Source organism: Choloepus didactylus, chromosome 4 (genome assembly GCF_015220235.1).
Source record: "Choloepus didactylus isolate mChoDid1 chromosome 4, mChoDid1.pri, whole genome shotgun sequence".
NCBI classification, from domain to species: Eukaryota; Metazoa; Chordata; class Mammalia; order Pilosa; family Megalonychidae; genus Choloepus; species Choloepus didactylus.
In genome coordinates this window covers 165,017,487-165,036,744 of record NC_051310.1, presented here as the reverse complement: position 1 = coordinate 165,036,744, position 19,258 = coordinate 165,017,487, and the positions used below count along the sequence as shown (strand labels likewise).

At 37.8% G+C, this 19,258-nt stretch overlaps 1 protein-coding gene across 3 annotated transcripts in view; it reads right to left on the bottom strand.

The window, feature by feature from the left end:
- SCFD1 (sec1 family domain containing 1) overlaps positions 1–19,258 on the bottom strand; it is a 187,270-nt gene that overhangs the window by 105,637 nt on the left and 62,375 nt on the right. The window lies entirely within an intron of this gene.

Here is a 19,258-nt window from a genome sequence, read left to right as displayed (position 1 = left end):
TTCCAAGAACAAAATACCAGATCTGAAATTTAAAAGACCTCCTTCTAATGTTTTATCATACACACATGTATTTTTGTTTTATTGTATTTTAATTACAGTAATATGATTAAAATTTCAAATAGTATATAAATATAAAAGCCATGTTAAGGTTCTTGTAGAGTCTTCTAGAAAATTACTTATGCATATACCAAAATATACATATCCCTTTAAATATATTGAAAAAATTGGTATTTTATTATACATATTCTGTACTTTACCTTTCTCATTTAGTAATGCATTTTTAGAGCAGGTTCTGTATTTGTATATACATATACTTCATCTTTATCATGGCTGCATGGTAGTCCAATGTTTAGCTGTATCAATTTATTTCACCAAGCCTCTGGATGCTTGGTAGTTTTCAGCACCAAACATAATCTTAAATATAATTTTTAAACTCTTAGAGAATCTTAACATTATGTATTACTTGACTGAGGGATCATAGTTTTTAAAAATCACAATAGAAGCTACAATAACAACAACATTCTTTTTTGCATACATTCTAAGAGCCAGATAAATCAGTAGTTGCTGTGCTGAATTTTTCTGTTCAGAACTCATCAGAGGCTTGATTTTCTTGTTCTTTCTCAAAAAAAAAAAAAAACAACAAAAAAAAACCAAACATATAAAAGATAGAAATAAAATCAAATATCATGGGAAAAAATGTGCCTAATGTAAACTATAGACAATAGTAATAGTACTGTTTTAATAATCTTTCATCAATTGTAACAAAGGCAAGTACTGTTAAAAAACAGTATAATTGTAAAAAAGAGCTATCATCAATTGTAACAAATGTTCCACACCAATGCAAGATATTGGTGTGGGGTGGTGTATGGGAATCCTGTATTTTATGCATATATGTATCTTTTCATATCCTTCCCCCGACTTTTTGCATTAGACCTGTGGGTTCCTTCACGTAACAGTATTTTATGGTTCTAGCTCCTCTACTCAAAAGAATAGGGAGCTAGAAAAAAAACCATAGCTGTTAACAAGCAAATTAATGATGAGAAAGAAAAAAATTATCTGGCATGACTGTGATACAATCACATTAGTTGTAAGGTATCTATGTTTTTAATTAATGATTAAACTTCAAAGCCTTTGCAAACCAAATATAATGAATATAATTTCATCTCGTCTTGATAAAACAAGATCAATACTGACTCTAGATCCTCAAAACATACCCTGAAAACTTCTCAAATAAATCTTTTACAATAGCTTATTTCCTTGCCATTTTTCTCTTAGACAAATAGACATAAAACAGAGTACAAAATATATTGAAGTCTAATTGCTATAGTGGAGTAATTTGTCTATTTTCTGTCAAATAAATTATAAAAGCACAAAATCACAAAAAGAATGGCTATGCTTTTGATACTATTCTTAGCACTTCATATTAAATCATTTGATCCTTACAAAAGCCCTTACAAGTAGTAAAATTACCATTTTGAAGGGAAAAAAAACCCTGAGGCATAGCGAATTAAGTTAAATTGTCCAAGGTAATATAGAAGTATGTGAAAGAACTAAGATTAAAACCCAGGTAGTCTGACTTTAGAGACACTGCTTTTAAGCATTATGCTAATTCATAGCAGAAAGAATAGAGCTACTGGAATCAGATCCTATTGCTTAAAATGACCTGTGGTGTACAGTATGTAAGCCACAGTTACACAACGCGGGTAGCTGTTAAGTGGTATAAATAGCTTAATAATCAGAGAGAATGCTAATAAATGGTTGGGATAACAAACAATAATATACTATATTTCAGCTTGTTAATATTATGCCTTTCCTATACTCCTCAATATCATAGAACAAGAATATCGGTAAACTTATTTAATTCCTTTCAACTTTCTTAACCCAATATCTTAACCTCACTTTGCACAACAAATCATTTATACAGGAAGAAAGTAAAAATAGCACAATTGTCAAAAACCATGTTAAACTATATATAGACATTAACAGCTGCATTTGAGAAGAAGCCCTGATTTTAAATATTATCCAATAAAGCAAAAGATACTGAAGAAGGGAAATATTTAAATAGTTAAGCTTTTTAACAAGAATTTCAGTGACGTACTATTTCCATGGTGATGACAGAGCTCATTCAAAATAAGAGTAACTTGTTGGCAAAATTATTTGCTCTAAAAATAGAGAGTATCTTACTGAAGTTATTGATGGAATACATCAAGCACAAAATGATACAGAAATACAAGATAAGAGTGCCGAGTAATAATAATGGCAAGAACATCTCTATTGTTTGCATAATAGCAAGGCAAATAAGGAAAAGTAATTTCCAATCTTGAAACTGGGAAATTAGAACATTCTGTGCTGTACTCAACCATGTTAAAGAAACTGAACATTTATACACAAATAAAAGGCAATAGAAATGGTTTTAATGTGGTAGAGTCTCATCGATTTCCATTGATAGTCACATTTTCCTGACTTAGAAGACTGGACAATGGTGCTCCAAATACCAGACACAAATAAATCCCATTAGGAAGTGCTAAAAACATTGAGAAGCCTTCAGCAGTCTCATTTTCCTTTCACAAGCTGAAGCAGACGAGTAGAGCCAGAAAAGAGCCAATGTTAACAAAATTGCCTTTGGATAATATAGGTGTCACCTATTTATGCAGAGCAAAGTTTTGAATTCACAGGAGAAGAAAAGCTGAAGTAAAGTAAAAACAAGTAAAGAATTTGGGCCATACGTGGCTACTGAGCACCTGGAATGTGGTTAGTCTGAAATGGGATGTGATATAAGTATAAAATACACACCAGATGCCTAAGATTTAGTATAAAGAGGGAATATAAAATATTTGATTAATGTTTTAAATTAATGTTAAGATGCTAATATTTTAGATATATTGGATTACATAAAATACATTATTAAAATAAATTTCACCTATTACTTTTTACTGGTTTAATGTGGCTACTACAAAATTTAAAATTATATCTACAGCTTGAACTGTATTTCTATTAGACAGCATTGATTTAGAACCACTGAATTTCATCCAATGATGACAAGAAGGGAGAGAAAAGTAAATGAAAACACAGATGACAATAAAGGAAAGAAATATCTCTCATTTAGAGTCTTTGTAAGAATCATTTAATTGTAAAAGAAAATCCTTTGCAAAATGCTCCATTATAAATATAGATAAAATAAACATTACATTTTCTAAGCAACTAGAATATAAGGGGGGAAAATGATAGGACCTAAAGCTAGATTATTAAAAACAATTGAAGTAAATATTATATAGTTTTTCTCTTAAATTAAATAAAATTTTAATTGAAGTTCAGAAATAGCAACAAATATGGATATATATGGAAACAATACCATATTTTAAAAAAATGAATGAAACCCAGTGATGCCTTCTGGGCTTTTACATAGCTAATAATTTCAGAAGGAACTTCTTATGAACAAGTATAGTAAAATCTGCATTTGTTTAGAATAAATGAATAAAAGTTTACATTTTATCCGTTTGACTTTAAGACATATGCCTGAAACTATGCTAACAGCACTGCCCAATAGAGGTTCTGCTTAAAGATCTGTGAGTCAATAGAGTAATTCACTCAAAGAATCAACCTTGAACTATATTTAGGCAATCACACATCTTTATAAGAAAATAGGAAGCTCCTAAAGTACTTCTTTGATAATCTTATAAAAATGTATTACTTTGGAAACTATTTATTTTTCCCCTTGAGTTGCAAAAAAAAGTAAACTTTATTCCAGTCCCTATATATATTAGCATAAGCTCTGATTTAATGTTTCAAATAATAAGAGTGAGAAGTGGGGGACCGAAAGCACAAAAAGGGAACCTAATATCTGCAAAAACAAAGGCCAGATAAAGGACAAGATACCGAGATGAAATTATGTTTATTCCTTTGACTAACGGTAATCACTATTTGCAAATGAACAATCAAATCCACCCCTCTCCCAATAAAAAGGAATTGCAACTTCCTAATTATTAATTTTGTTTCTTATATCCCATAAAAGTGAAAAGGGCATGAAAAAATGTATTTCCAATTTCAAATGACAGCAAACAACTTTCTGACACACATTGAAACTGTGAATTTTTATAGTTGTTTCCAAAGGTCCAATAACCAGGTGATTACCAATGTTCTGGATTTTCTGGGCAAAGATATTCAATATTAAGAGCAAACTGTAAACTTCTATCTAGAACTTTTACTCCATCTTGTGGTGGTAAAGGGTATAATTATTAAGAATTTTTGAAGCTCTGAAAAGACTTCAAGGTAACAGTTTTAACAATCAACACAAAATGGCAGGGTTAGAACTTATGACATCTCAGTTGTAGTCTGTTCATGTCTAGAAACTGCATTAAAATCATTATACAAGATTAAGTCAATGTAACTTGTGTAATTTATCACAATAAACTTTTTCTCATAGACTATTTTCATGAGACCTAAATATTCTAGTAATAATACTACTGAGAAAAGACTGCTTAAAGGGTAATATATGGAATCTGAGAAGCTAGCCTAAGAAAGTAACAAGAGATGCACATTGGTCTATTATTTATAATAACAAAAAACAAAAAGAAAAACAACAGAAATAACCCAAATGCCCAACATTAGAGATCCGCTACTACAAGCTACATGAAAGCAAGGACCATGTCTGCTTTGTTCACCTCCTATAACCAGTAACCAGCATAGTGGCTGGCATATGACAGGCAACAAATATTTAAATTCTTTGTGGACACAAAGTTGCCCACTTTTTATTTCATGAAATGGAGATTAAAAACAAAAATATCCTATCATCTACTTTACCACCTTTTATTTTTAAAACAATATTTTAACATCAAAAGTAGGGAATAAAAATTAGTTATAAATCCCAGTCATAAAAACTCACTTCATAATCCTCATTATTTTCGTTTCACTCTGGAATAACAAAAACCGCATCAAGGACCAGTATTGGCCTTATCTGGTTTTGGGGACTCTCTGCCCTAAATTGTGTTTCTTAATTGTCTCTTCTGATAATGGAAACTAGAGCAATTCCTTTATACTGCAATTACTTGAACAAGTGTCTTATCTCCCCCCACTGAAAACATTCTGTACTTTAATTTCCTCCATCCCAAGGAGTTGAGAGAAAGCCCAGAAACTCTTTGGGTTCATAAATTAGAAAGGACCCCTAGATTTGTTGGTGTTCTGGATAACCTCCACAGGCTTCCACAACACTACTGGCAGGAGTGGAATGATGACCCTTGCTCTTTATGCTCTAAGACCTTCACCCATCACTCCTACCCAACAGTCAGGGCCTTACCAACCCAATCTGACCTGAGACCATCAAAACCATCTTACTATGCCCATTAATCCCTTTATGGCTCTTTACTCCCCCTTTCAGATGCCATCTCTCATTCTAACCCAACTTCTGAATTCCTTCTGTCATAAACTCTGGAACTCAAACTGAGTTATCAACAAAATCTCCTCCTCTTCTCAACTTCTTCTCTAAACTTTTCCTATACTTTCTTGCTCCAACTGAACTCCAACTGGCTATACCCTGCAGCCTTCTCTGATGGTTTTTTTTTCCCTCTCACACATCTCATACCACTGGGCCTAAGGGTAGGTGTCTTCCTTACTACTCCCACACCATTTACTTACCCTCTTCCCTAAAATAACCCCAGCTTTAAAGCTCATGTCATCAGTCTATACCAGTGGTTCTCACCAGAGTGTATGTGCCAATGCATGCAGACATTTTTGTTTGTCAAAACTCAGGGAGTGCTACTGGCATTTAGAGGGTAGAGGCCAGGGACGCTGCTAAGCATCCTACAAAGGCACAGGACAGCCCCACCCTCCAAAGAATTATCAGGCCCAAAATGTCAATAGTGCTAATGTTGAGAATTCCTGGTGCATACTATCCATTAACACCTCCTACAGGACACTCATCTCCTGCATCATTAACTTCCCTCTTTTGATCATTTCCATTGGTACACTAACATGCTGTAATTTTCTGGCCTCCTTCCAGCAATCACCCCTTTTCTCAGCTTCCCTATAAAGCAAAACTCTTTTAATGGCTGAATATTCATGCCTCTTATTCCTTTCCTTCTAATCTCTCTGCAATATACTTCACAATGTTTTGCCCCTACATTGTGAACGCTGCTCTTACCAAAGTCACTAACGACCCTGACGTTGCCATATGCAATGGGGACTTCTTAGTGCTCAGCATTCGTCCACATTGATCTCTCCTTTCTCCATGAAACATTTAATTCATTGGCTCCCCAAAACAACACAGATTTAGTTCTCATATTTCACTGGTTGCTACTTCCCACACTATATTGTTGGTTCCCACCCATCTCTCTGTCCTGTAATTGTTGAAATGCCTCAGGGCTCAGTCTTGGACCTCTTCTCCTTTCTATCCATACTCACTCCCTTGGTGATCTCATGTTGTCTCTTGGTTTTAAATACCAAGCATACATGGACCACTCCTAAATTTATTTTTCTAGCTTAGATTTTTCTCCTGAACTCCAGACTCATATATCTACCAACTAAATATATCCACTTGGGTATCTTAACAGGCATCTCACATTCAGCATGTCCAAAATAAAACACCTGATCTTCTTCCTGAACCTGCTACTTCCATGTCTTCCTGTTTCAATAAATAACTGTATTTTTCCATTTGCAAAGGCCAAAACCTTGGAATCATCTTTAACTCCTCTCTTTCTCTTAGACCCCACATCCAATTCATCAACAAATCCTGTACTCTACATTCAACAGATAATCACAACCCTCCCCATTTCCATCTTGGTAAATCATGATCATCTCTGGCTGAGATAATTGCAATAGATTATTCCTTGGCCAGAAGGATACTTTTCAACATAACAGCTGAAGTGATACTCTTAAAATGTATACCAGATGCTACTCCTTTGCTCAAAACTGCATGTAGCTCCAAATTTCCTCCAAATTAAAAGTCAATGCCCTAGGCAGGGCAAGATGGCAGCATAGAGAGGTGTGGAATTTAGTTAGTCCTCTAGAGCAACAAGTAAATAGCCAGCAGCAACTAGTCAACAGTCTGGAACAACAGCTGGGGGATATCATGACTGGACACACACTGTACATGAATCTGGAATGGGTGGAATGGCTGAGATCATAGCACAGAACCGTAAGTAATGCTCCCCAAAATGAGGAGCAGGCATCTGCCCCTCACCGGCATGACAGGCTGTGTGGGAACACTTCTCTGTGGAAAAAAGAAGCAGGTTATCTGGAGCCAGGGAAAGTAACTGACGCAAGCTCCAATTGTGGTTTTATTTAACAAATGTGGACTACTGAATGAAAGCTACAAGCACAAATAAACCCGGAGCAAGCAGAAAAGGAAATACGAGGTCACTCCCAGCAGAGAGGAGGTAGGGCTGACAGAAAAATAAATAAATAAATAAATAAAAACAGAGGCTTTTGGAGAAGCTGAGCTCAGAATACTAGAAAATGGCTGCGTCCCAAGAAAAGGGGCACAGAGAACCAGGTACCAACACACTGGTTGAACAGTGAAACTGGGAGGCTGGGGACTGGCTCTGAAAAGGAGCTTTCTCTCTTTTTTCTTTTTTTTTTCTCCCATTCCAAGTAGCTCATTAGAGAAAGCCTCAGATATTTTCACTTGTCAGCCCTGAGCCAGGTAAGGGTGGAGTTAAGAGAGTCAGAGAAACAAAGGAGGAATCAAGTGTAGGAGATAACTCCCTAAAGGGTGTATCTTCCCTATGAAAAGGGGGGCAGAATGCAGCTCAAGCAGCTGACCTCTTTCAGAGAATTCAGATCACAGGGATGGGGGAGGGGGAGGGGGAGGGATAGGAACAACTTACACCTGGCTTCTGACACCCTCGGCCCTGGCCAGTTCAGGGTCCACTGAGAATTAAAGGGACCACACCTCTTTACACCAGTGGGGAGCTGCAGGCTGACAAGTGACATCAGCTGGGCAGGATAGGAAAAACACAGGGTCTAGAGGCCTCCCAGCAAAGTATGAAAACCTGCTGGGTCTTATCCTCAGGGAAATGTGATACTGACTACATCTTCCTGAAACCAGGTCCCATCTGGTCTGGAAAAATCCGATTGGGGTAATCAAGGAAACCAGATGCCTAGACAACAAAAATCTACGAGTCACATTAGGAAAAATGAAGACATGGCCCAGTCAAAGGAACAAATTTACATTTCAAATGGGATACAGGAATTGAAACAACTAATTAAAGATCTTCAAACAAATATGCTAAATCAATTCAAAAATCAAATCAATAAGTTGAGGGAAGATATGGCAAAAGAGATGAAGGATATAAAGAAGTCACTGGGCAAACATATGGAAGAACTTGAAAGTTTGAAAAAACAATTGGAAAAACTTATGGGAATGATAGGCACAATACAAGAGATGAAAAACACAATGGACACATACAACAGCAGATTTGAAGAGGAAGAAGAATGGATTCATGAACAAGAGAACAGGACATCTGACATCCTACACACAAAAGAAAAGATAGAGCAAACAATGGAAAACCATGAGTAGGGTCTTAGGGAACTGAATGACAACATGACACACATGAATATACGTGTCATGGATGTCCCAGAAAGAGAAGAGAAGAGAAAAGGGGCAGAAACATTAATGGAGGAAATAATCACCGAAAATTTCCCATCTCTTATGAAAGACATAAAATTACAGATCCAAGAAGTACAGCATACCCCAAACGGAACAGATCCAAATAGACCTATGCCAAAACACTTAATAATCAGATTATCAAATGTCAAAGATACAGAATTCTGGAAGCAGCCAGAGAAAAGCAATCCATCACATACAAGGCAAGCTCTAGAAGACTATGTGTGGATTTCTCAGTAGAAACCATGGAGATGAGAAGGCAGTGGTATGATATATTTAAGATACTGAAAGAGAAAAACTGCCAACCAAAAATTCTATATCCATCAAAACTGTCCTTCAAAAATGAGGGAAAGTATAAAATAGTCTCAGACAAGCAGACACTGAGAGAGTTTGTGAACAAGATACCTGCTCTATAAGAAATACTAAAGGGAGCACTACAGGCAGATAGGAAAAGCAAGGAAAGAGAGGTTTGGAGTACCATATTGCATCATGGTAGCACAATAAGTACACTGAACAAAGATGACTGTGAATGCGGTTGAAAGAGGAAGGTTAGGGGCATGTAAACACCAGAAGGAAAGATAGAAGATAAAGACTGGGACTGTATAATTTAATGAAACCTAGACTGGTCAATGATTGTGATTAAAGATACAAATATAAGAATGTTTTAACATGAGGGAGAACAAATGAATGTCAGCTTTGCAAGGCATTAAAAATGAGGTGGCATTAGGGAAAAATACAGTCATTGCAAACTAGAGTCTACAGTTAACAGTAAACATTGTAATATGCTTCCAATATATGAAAGCTAAATGTCTACAAGAGGGGGATAAAAGGGAAGGGTATAGGATTCTTGGTGTTGGTTTGTTGTCTGATCTTTTTATTGTATTTTATTTTAATTCTTATTTTTGCTTTTGTTGCTTTTTAGTTGTCAATTTTTTTCTTATTTTTTCTCTTTTCTCTTTTTTCACCTCTTCCTCTTTCTTGGTGGAAGAAATGGAATTGTCCTTTGATAGATAGTGGTGCTGAATGCACAACTGTGATTACACAGGGACCAATGACTATTTACTTAGGATGGAATGTATGGTGTGTGAATAAAAATTTCTAAAAAATAAACAGAGGGATACAAGTGCTGGAGAAAATGTGGAGAAAGGGGTGGGAAGTAGAATGGTGTAGCCCATCTGGAGGGCAATGTGGTGGTTCCACTGGAAGCTAAGCATGGGGTTGCCATATGGTCCTGCAACTCAGTTACTGGGTATATACTTGGAAGAACTGAAAAGGGGGACACAAATGGAGATCTGCACAGTGGGGTTTATGGTATCAGTATTCAAAATTTGCAGTGGATGGAGGTAGTGTAATGGTATATCAACTGATGAACAGAATGGTGAACTGTGGTGTACACAAACAATGGAATATTGAGCTGCTACAAGAAGGAGTGAAGTTGTGGGGTGAATGGACATTGAGAACAGCATGTTGAGTGAAATGAACCAGAAATGAAAAGGAAAACATTATACTGCCTCACTAATATGGACTAACTATAATGTGCAAACAGGTTATCAGGGGAATGCTTATTACAAAGGTTCCTGGACTGTAAGCTCTTACAGCAGTTACATCTATTCCTCAGTTGTAATGGCTATTTATAAATTCTGAGATGCTGAGCTCTGTGTGTATAATCTGGTCGGTACATGGAACTTTGGGTATCTATGTGACATCTGAGACTCAGAGCCAGAGTAATGCTATGAATGTTAGCATTACCCCATACAGCAAATGCTAAAGAGTCTGGAAAAAGATATCAGACTTCAATTAGAGATATGAATGAAAAGGATTGGTTAGGACTAAGGTAAATCAGACTAAAGGTAAAGGATGATACTGACAGTGTTTTTAAAACTTCAACTTCTGTAAGACCAAAGGAAGAGATATTTATTAGGTGCAAAATCCATATTTTTCATAACACACTCTATAATTTAACTTGTATGATCAGTTTATTCAGACAACATAAATTACATGCAATGTTGAATAGGGAGTGAAATCTGGTTTGTTTGTACAGATTAGTGTGAAGCCCCAATACATCCCAGAGTAATATGGGCAGAAAACAAAAATGTATTTACAAAGCCCCCTCGAGGGACTGGGGGGAAATGTGGAAATACTCAATTTCCCTACCTGGGGAATTAATGACACTCTCACAAGCACTGGGGGCTACCAATTTAGGAGGAGGAGCCCTTGATCTTGGGGAAGTTTGTTACTACAAAAGAGAGGCTAAGCCTACTTAAAGTTATGCCTAAGAATCACCCCCAGAGAACCTCTTTTGTTGCTCAGATGTGGCCTCTCTAAGCCAACTTGGCAGATATACTAACTGAACTCCCCTCTTTGAGGGACATTATTCCCAGGGGTGTAAATGTCCCTTGCAATGTGGGACATGATTTGCAGGAATGAGCTTGACCCTGGCATCATGGGATTGAGAAAGCCCCTTGGACCAAAAGGGGAAAGAGAAATGAAACAAAATAAAGTTTTTGTGGCTGAGAGGTCTCAAATAAAGTAGAGAGGTCACTCTGGAAGTTATTCTTATGCAATATATAGATACTCCTTTTTAGTTTTTAGTGTATTGGAATACCTAGAAGGAAATACTCTGTTGAACTGCAACCCAGTAGCCTTTATTCTTGAAGATGACGGCATAACTATATAGCTTACACTGTGTGACTGTGTGATTATGAAAACTTTGTGGTTCCCCCTCCCTTTATCCAGTGTATGGACAGATGAATTAAAAAATGAGGACAGAGACTGGTGAGCTGTATGTTTTAGTTACTCCTCCAGGAAAGTAGGTAAAAAGCCAGGAACTGCGTGGACTGGACACCACAGAGCAATCTGTCTTTGGGCATACTTCATACAACACTCATGAAAACGTGGAACTGCTGAGATCAGCGAAATCTGTAAGTTTTTGCGGCCAGGGGACCCGCGCCCCTCCCTGCCAGGCTCAGTCCCGGGGGAGGAGGGGCTGTCAGCTCCAGGAAGGAGAAGGGAGAATTGCAGTGGCTGCTCTCATCGGAAACTCATTCTACTGATTCAAACTCCAACCATAGATAGACTGAGGCCAGACACCAGAGACTCTGAGAGCAGCCAGCCCAGCAGAGAGGAGACGGGCATAGAAGGAAAACAACACGAGAAGCTCCAAAGTAAAAGCAGAGGATTTTTGGAGTTCTGGTGAACACAGAAAGGGGAAGGGCGGAGATCAGGCCTTGAGGCGCATATGCAAATCCCGAAGCAAGGCTGATCTCTCTGCCCAGGGCACCTTTCCTTAATGGCCCTGGTTGCTTTGTCTATTAGCATTTCAATAACCCATTAGATCTCTGAGGAGGGCCGTTTTTTTTTTTTTTTTTTTTTTTTTTAAATCCTTTTTGCTTTTTCTAAAACAATTACTCTAAGAAGCTCAATACAGAAAGCTTCAAAGAATTGAAATTTGGGCACGTCAAGTCAAGAGCAGAAATAAGAGAGCTCTGAGACAAAAGGCAATAATCCAGTGGCTGAGAAAATTCACTAAACAACACAACTTCCCAAGAAAAGGGGGGTGTCCGCTCACAGCCACCATCCTGGTGGACAGGAAACACTCCTGCCCATCGCCAGCCCCATAGCCCAGAGCTGCCCCAGACAACCCAGTGTGACGGAAGTGCTTCAAATAACAGGCACACACCACAAAACTGGGCGTGGACATTAGCCTTCCCTGCAACCTCAGCTGAATGTCCCAGAGCTGGGAAGGGGGAGCAGTGTGAATTAACAGAGCCCCATTCAGCCATCATTTGAGCAGACTGGGAGCCTCCCAACACAGCTCAACAGCCCAGAACTGCCCTGGGGGGACGGCACTCACCTGTGACATAGCACAGTCATCCCTCAACAGAGGACCCGGGGTGCACAGCCTGGAAGAGGGGCCCACTTGCAAGTCTCAGGAGCCATACGCCAATACCAAAGACTTGTGGGTCAGTGGCAGAGACAAACTGTGGCAGGACTGAACTGAAGGATTAGACTATTGCAGTAGCTTTAAAACTCTAGGATCATCAGGGAGATTTGATTGTTAGGGCCACCCCCCCCTCCCCGACTGCCCAGAAACACGCCCCACATACAGGGCAGGCAACACCAACTACACACGCAAGCTTGGGACACCAATTGGGCCCCACAAGACTCACTCCCCCACTCACCAAAAAGGCTAAGCAGGGGAGATCTGGCTTGTGGAGAACAGGTGGCTCGTGGACGCCACCTGCTGGTTAGTTAGAGAAAGTGTACTCCACGAAGCTGTAGATCTGATAAATTAGAGATAAGGACTTCAACTGGTCTACAAACCCTAAAAGAACCCTATCAAGGACAGCAAATACCACGAGGCCAAAAACAAGAGAAAATTATAAAGCATATGAAAAAACCAGACGATATGGATAACCCAAGCCCAAGCACCCAAATCAAAAGACCAGAAGAGACACACCTAGAGCAGCTACTCAAAGAGCTAAAGATGAACAATGAGACCCTAGTACGGGATATGAAGGAAATCAAGAAGACCCTAGAAGAGCATAAAGAAGACATTGCAAGACTAAATAAAAAAATGGATGATCTTATGGAAATTAAAGAAACTGTTGACCAAATTAAAAAGATTCTGGACACTCATAGTACAAGACTAGAGGAAGTTGAACAACGAATCAGTGACCTGGAAGATGACAGAATGGAAAATGAAAGCATAAAAGAAAGAATGGGGAAAAAAATTGAAAAACTCGAAATGGACCTCAGGGATATGATAGATAATATGAAACGTCCGAATATAAGACTCATTGGTGTCCCAGAAGGGGAAGAAAAGGGTAAAGGTCTAGGAAGAGTATTCAAAGAAATTGTTGGGGAAAACTTCCCAAATCTTCTAAACAACATAAATACACAAATCATAAATGCTCAGCGAACTCCAAATAGAATAAATCCAAAAAAACCCACTCCGAGACATATACTGATCACACTGTCAAACATAGAAGAGAAGGAGCAAGTTCTGAAAGCAGCAAGAGAAAAGCAATTCACCACATACAAAGGAAACAGCATAAGACTAAGTAGTGACTACTCAGCAGCCACCATGGAGGCGAGAAGGCAATGGCACGATATATTTAAAATTCTGAGAGAGAGGAATTTCCAGCCAAGAATACTTTATCCAGCAAAGCTCTCCTTCAAATTTGAGGGAGAGCTTAAATTTTTCACAGACAAAGAAATGCTGAGAGAATTTGCTAACAAGAGACCTGCCCTACTGGAGATACTAAAGGGAGCCCTACAGACAGAGAAACAAAGACAGGACAGAGAGACTTGGAGAAAGGTTCAGTACTAAAGAGATTCGGTATGGGTACAATAAAGGATATTAATAGAGAGAGGGAAAAATATGGCAAACATAATCCAAAGGATAAGATGGCCGATTCAAGAAATGCCTTCACGGTTTTAACGTTGAATGTAAATGGATTAAACTCCCCAATTAAAAGATATAGATTCGCAGAATGGATCAAAAAAAATGAACCATCAATATGTTGCATACAAGAGACTCATCTTAGACACAGGGACACAAAGAAAGTGAAAGTGAAAGGATGGAAAAAAATATTTCATGCAAGCTACAGCCAAAAGAAAGCAGGTGTAGCAATATTAATCTCAGATAAAATAGACTTCAAATGCAGGGATGTTTTGAGAGACAAAGAAGGCCACTACATACTAATAAAAGGGGCAATTCAGCAAGAAGAAATAACAATCGTAAATGTCTATGCACCCAATCAAGGTGCCACAAAATACATGAGAGAAACATTGGCAAAACTAAAGGAAGCAATTGATGTTTCCACAATAATTGTGGGAGACTTCAACACATCACTCTCTCCTATAGATAGATCAACCAGACAGAAGACCAATAAGGAAATTGAAAACCTAAACAATCTGATAAATGAATTAGATTTAACAGACATCTACAGGACATTACATCCCAAATCACCAGGATACACATACTTTTCTAGTGCTCACGGAACTTTCTCCAGAATAGATCATATGCTGGGACATAAAACAAGCCTCAATAAATTTAAAAAGATTGAAATTATTCAAAGCACATTCTCTGACCACAATGGAATACAATTAGAAGTCAATAACCATCAGAGACTTAGAAAATTCACAAATACCTGGAGGTTAAACAACACACTCCTAAACAATCAGTGGGTTAAAGAAGAAATAGCAAGAGAAATTGCTAAATATATAGAGACGAATGAAAATGAGAACACAACATACCAAAACCTATGGGATGCAGCAAAAGCAGTGCTAAGGGGGAAATTTATAGCACTAAACGCATATATTAAAAAGGAAGAAAGAGCCAAAATCAAAGAACTAACGGATCAACTGAAGAAGCTAGAAAATGAACAGCAAACCAATCCTAAACCAAGTAGAAGAAAAGAAATAACAAGGATTAAAGCAGAAATAAATGACATAGAGAACAAAAAACAATAGAAAGGATAAATATCACCAAAAGTTGGTTCTTTGAGAAGATCAACAAGATTGACAAGCCCCTAGCTAGACTGACAAAATCAAAAAGAGAGAAGACCCATATAAACAAAATAATGAATGAAAAAGGTGACATAACTGCAGATCCTGAAGAAATTAAAAAAATTATAAGAGGATATTATGAACAACTGTATGGCAACAAACTGGATAATGTAGAAGAAATGGACAATTTCCTGGAAACATATGAACAACCTAGACTGACCAGAGAAGAAATAGAAGACCTCAACCAACCCATCACAAGCAAAGAGATCCAATCAGTCATCAAAAATCTTCCCACAAATAAATGCCCAGGGCCAGATGGCTTCACAGGGGAATTCTACCAAACTTTCCAGAAAGAACTGACACCAATCTTACTCAAACTCTTTCAAAACATTGAAAAAAATGGAACACTACCTAACTCATTTTATGAAGCTAACATCAATCTAATACCAAAACCAGGCAAAGATGCTACAAAAAAGGAAAACTACCGGCCAATCTCCCTAATGAATATAGATGCAAAAATCCTCAACAAAATACTTGCAAATCGAATCCAAAGACACATTAAAAAAATCATACACCATGACCAAGTGGGGTTCATTCCAGGCATGCAAGGATGGTTCAACATCAGAAAAACAATCAATGTATTACAACACATTAAAAACTCGAAAGGGAAAAATCAATTGATCATCTCAATAGATGCTGAAAAAGCATTTGACAAAATCCAACATCCCTTTTTGATAAAAACACTTCAAAAGGTAGGAATTGAAGGAAACTTCCTCAACATGATAAAGAGCATATATGAAAAACCCACAGCCAGCATAGTACTCAATGGTGAGAGACTGAAAGCCTTCCCTCTAAGATCAGGAACAAGACAAGGATGCCCGCTGTCACCACTGTTATTCAACATTGTGCTGGAAGTGCTAGCCAGGGCAATCCGGCAAGACAAAGAAATAAAAGGCATCCAAATTGGAAAAGAAGAAGTAAAACTGTCATTGTTTGCAGATGATATGATCTTATATCTAGAAAACCCTGAGAAATCAACGATACACCTACTAGAGCTAATAAACAAATTTAGCAAAGTAGCGGGATACAAGATTAATGCACATAAGTCAGTAATGTTTCTATATGCTAGAAATGAACAAACTGAAGAGACACTCAAGAAAAAGATACCATTTTCAATAGCAACTAAAAAAATCAAGTACCTAGGAATCAACTTAACCAAAGATGTAAAAGACCTATACAAAGAAAACTACATAACTCTACTAAAAGAAATAGAAGGGGACCTTAAAAGATGGAAAAATATTCCATGTTCATGGATAGGAAGGCTAAATGTCATTAAGATGTCAATTCTACCCAAACTCATCTACAGATTCAATGCAATCCCAATCAAAATTCCAACAACCTACTTTGCAGACACTGAAAAGCTAGTTATCAAATTTATTTGGAAAGGGAAGATGCCTCGAATTGCTAAAGACACTCTAAAAAAGAAAAACGAAGTGGGAGGACTTACACTCCCTGACTTTGAAGCTTATTATAAAGCCACAGTTGCCAAGACAGCATGGTACTGGCACAAAGATAGACATATAGATCAATGGAATCGAATTGAGAATTCAGAGATAGACCCTCAGATCTATGGCCGACTGATCTTTGATAAGGCCCCCAAAGTCACCGAACTGAGCCATAATGGTCTTTTCAACAAATGGGGCTGGGAGAGTTGGATATCCCTATCCAAAAGAATGAAAGAGGACCCCTACCTCACCCCCTACACAAAAATTAACTCAAAATGGACCAAAGATCTCAATATAAAAGAAAGTACCATAAAACTCCTAGAAGATAATGTAGGAAAACATCTTCAAGACCTTGTATTAGGAGGCCACTTCCTAGACTTTACACCCAAAGCACAAGCAACAAAAGAGAAAATAGATAAATGGGAACTCCTCAAGCTTAGAAGTTTCTGCACCTCAAAGGAATTTCTCAAAAAGGTAAAGAGGCAGCCAACTCAATGGGAAAAAATTTTTGGAAACCATGTATCTGACAAAAGACTGATATCTTGCATATACAAAGAAATCCTACAACTCAATGACAATAGTACAGACAGCCCAATTATAAAATGGGCAAAAGATATGAAAAGACAGTTCTCTGAAGAGGAAATACAAATGACCAAGAAACACATGAAAAAATGTTCAGCTTCACTAGCTATTAGAGAGATGCAAATTAAGACCACAATGAGATACCATCTAACACCGGTTAGAATGGCTGCCATTAAACAAACAGGAAACTACAAATGCTGGAGGGGATGTGGAGAAATTGGAACTCTTATTCATTGTTGGTGGGACTGTATAATGGTTCAGCCACTCTGGAAGTCAGTCTGGCAGTTCCTTAGAAAACTAGATATAGAGCTACCATTCGATCCAGCGATTGCACTCCTCGGTATATACCCGGAAGATCGGAAAGCAGTGACACGAACAGATATCTGCACGCCAATGTTCATAGCAGCATTATTCACAATTGCCAAGAGATGGAAACAACCCAAATGTCCTTCAACAGATGAGTGGATAAATAAAATGTGGTATATACACACGATGGAATACTACGCGGCAGTAAGAAGGAACGATCTGGTGAAACATATGACAACATGGATGAACCTTGAAGACATAATGCTGAGCGAAATAAGCCAGGCACAAAAAGAGAAATATTATATGCTACCACTAATGTGAACTTTGAAAAATGTAAAACAAATGGTTTATAATGTAGAATGTAGGGGAACTAGCAGTAGAGAGCAATTAAGGAAGGGGGAACAATAATCCAGGAAGAACAGATAAGCTATTTAACGTTCTGGGGATGCCCAGAAATGACTATGGTCTGTTAATTTCTGATGGTTGTAGTAGGAACAAGTTCACTGAAATGTTGCTATATTATGTAACTTTCTTGGGGTAAAGTAGGAACATGTTGGAAGTTAAGCAGTTATCTTAGGTTAGCTGTCTTTTTCTTACTCCCTTGCTATGGTCTCTTTGAAATGCTCTGTTATTGTATGTTTGTTTTCTTTTTAACTTTTTTTTTTCATACAGGTGATTTGAAAAAAGAAGGGAAAGTTAAAAAAAAAAAGAAAAAAAAAGAAAAAAGACAAACAAGGGGAAAAAAAAAAAAAAAAAGATGTAGTGCCCCCTTGAGGAGCCTGTGGAGAATGCAGGGGTATTCGCCTACCCCACCTCCATGGTTGCTAACATGACCACAGACATAGGGGACTGGTGGTTTGATGGGTTGAGCCCTCTACCATAAGTTTTACCCTTGGGAAGACGGTTGCTGCAAAGGAGAGGCTAGGCCTCCCTGTATTTGTGCCTAAGAGTCTCCTCCTGAATGCCTCTTTGTTGCTCAGATGTGGCCCTCTCTCTCTGGCTAAGCCAACTTGAAAGGTGAAATCACTGCTCTCCCCCCTACGTGGGATCAGACACCCAGGGAAGTGAATCTCCCTGGCAACGTGGAATATGACTCCCAGGGAGGAATGTAGACCTGGCACCGTGGGACGGAGAACATCTTCTTGACCAAAAGGGGGATGTGAAAGGAAATGAAATAAGCTTCAGTGGCAGAGAGATTCCAAAAGGAGCCGAGAGGTCACTCTGGTGGGCTCTCTTATGCACACTTTAGACAACCCTTTTTAGGTTCTAAAGAATTGGGGTAGCTGGTGGTGGATACCTGAAACTATCAAACTACAACCCAGAACCCATGAATCTCGAAGACAGTTGTATAAAAATGTAGCTTATGAGGGGTGACAATGGGATTGGGAAAGCCATAAGGACCAAACACCACTTTGTCTAGTTTATGGATGGATGTGTAGAAAAGTAGGGGAAGGAAACAAACAGACAAAGGTACCCAGTGTTCTTTTTTACTTCAATTGCTCTTTTTCACTCTAATTATTATTCTTGTTATTTTTGTGTGTGTGCTAATGAAGGTGTCAGGGATTGATTTAGGTGATAAATGTACAACTATGTAATGGTACTGTAAACAATCGAAAGTACAATTTGTTTTGTATGACTGCGTGGTATGTGAATATATCTCAATAAAATGATGATTTAAAAAAAAAAAAAATGAGGACAAAAAGTAAACGAATAATAGGGAGGGATGGGGAGTATGCGATGTTTCTTTTTTACT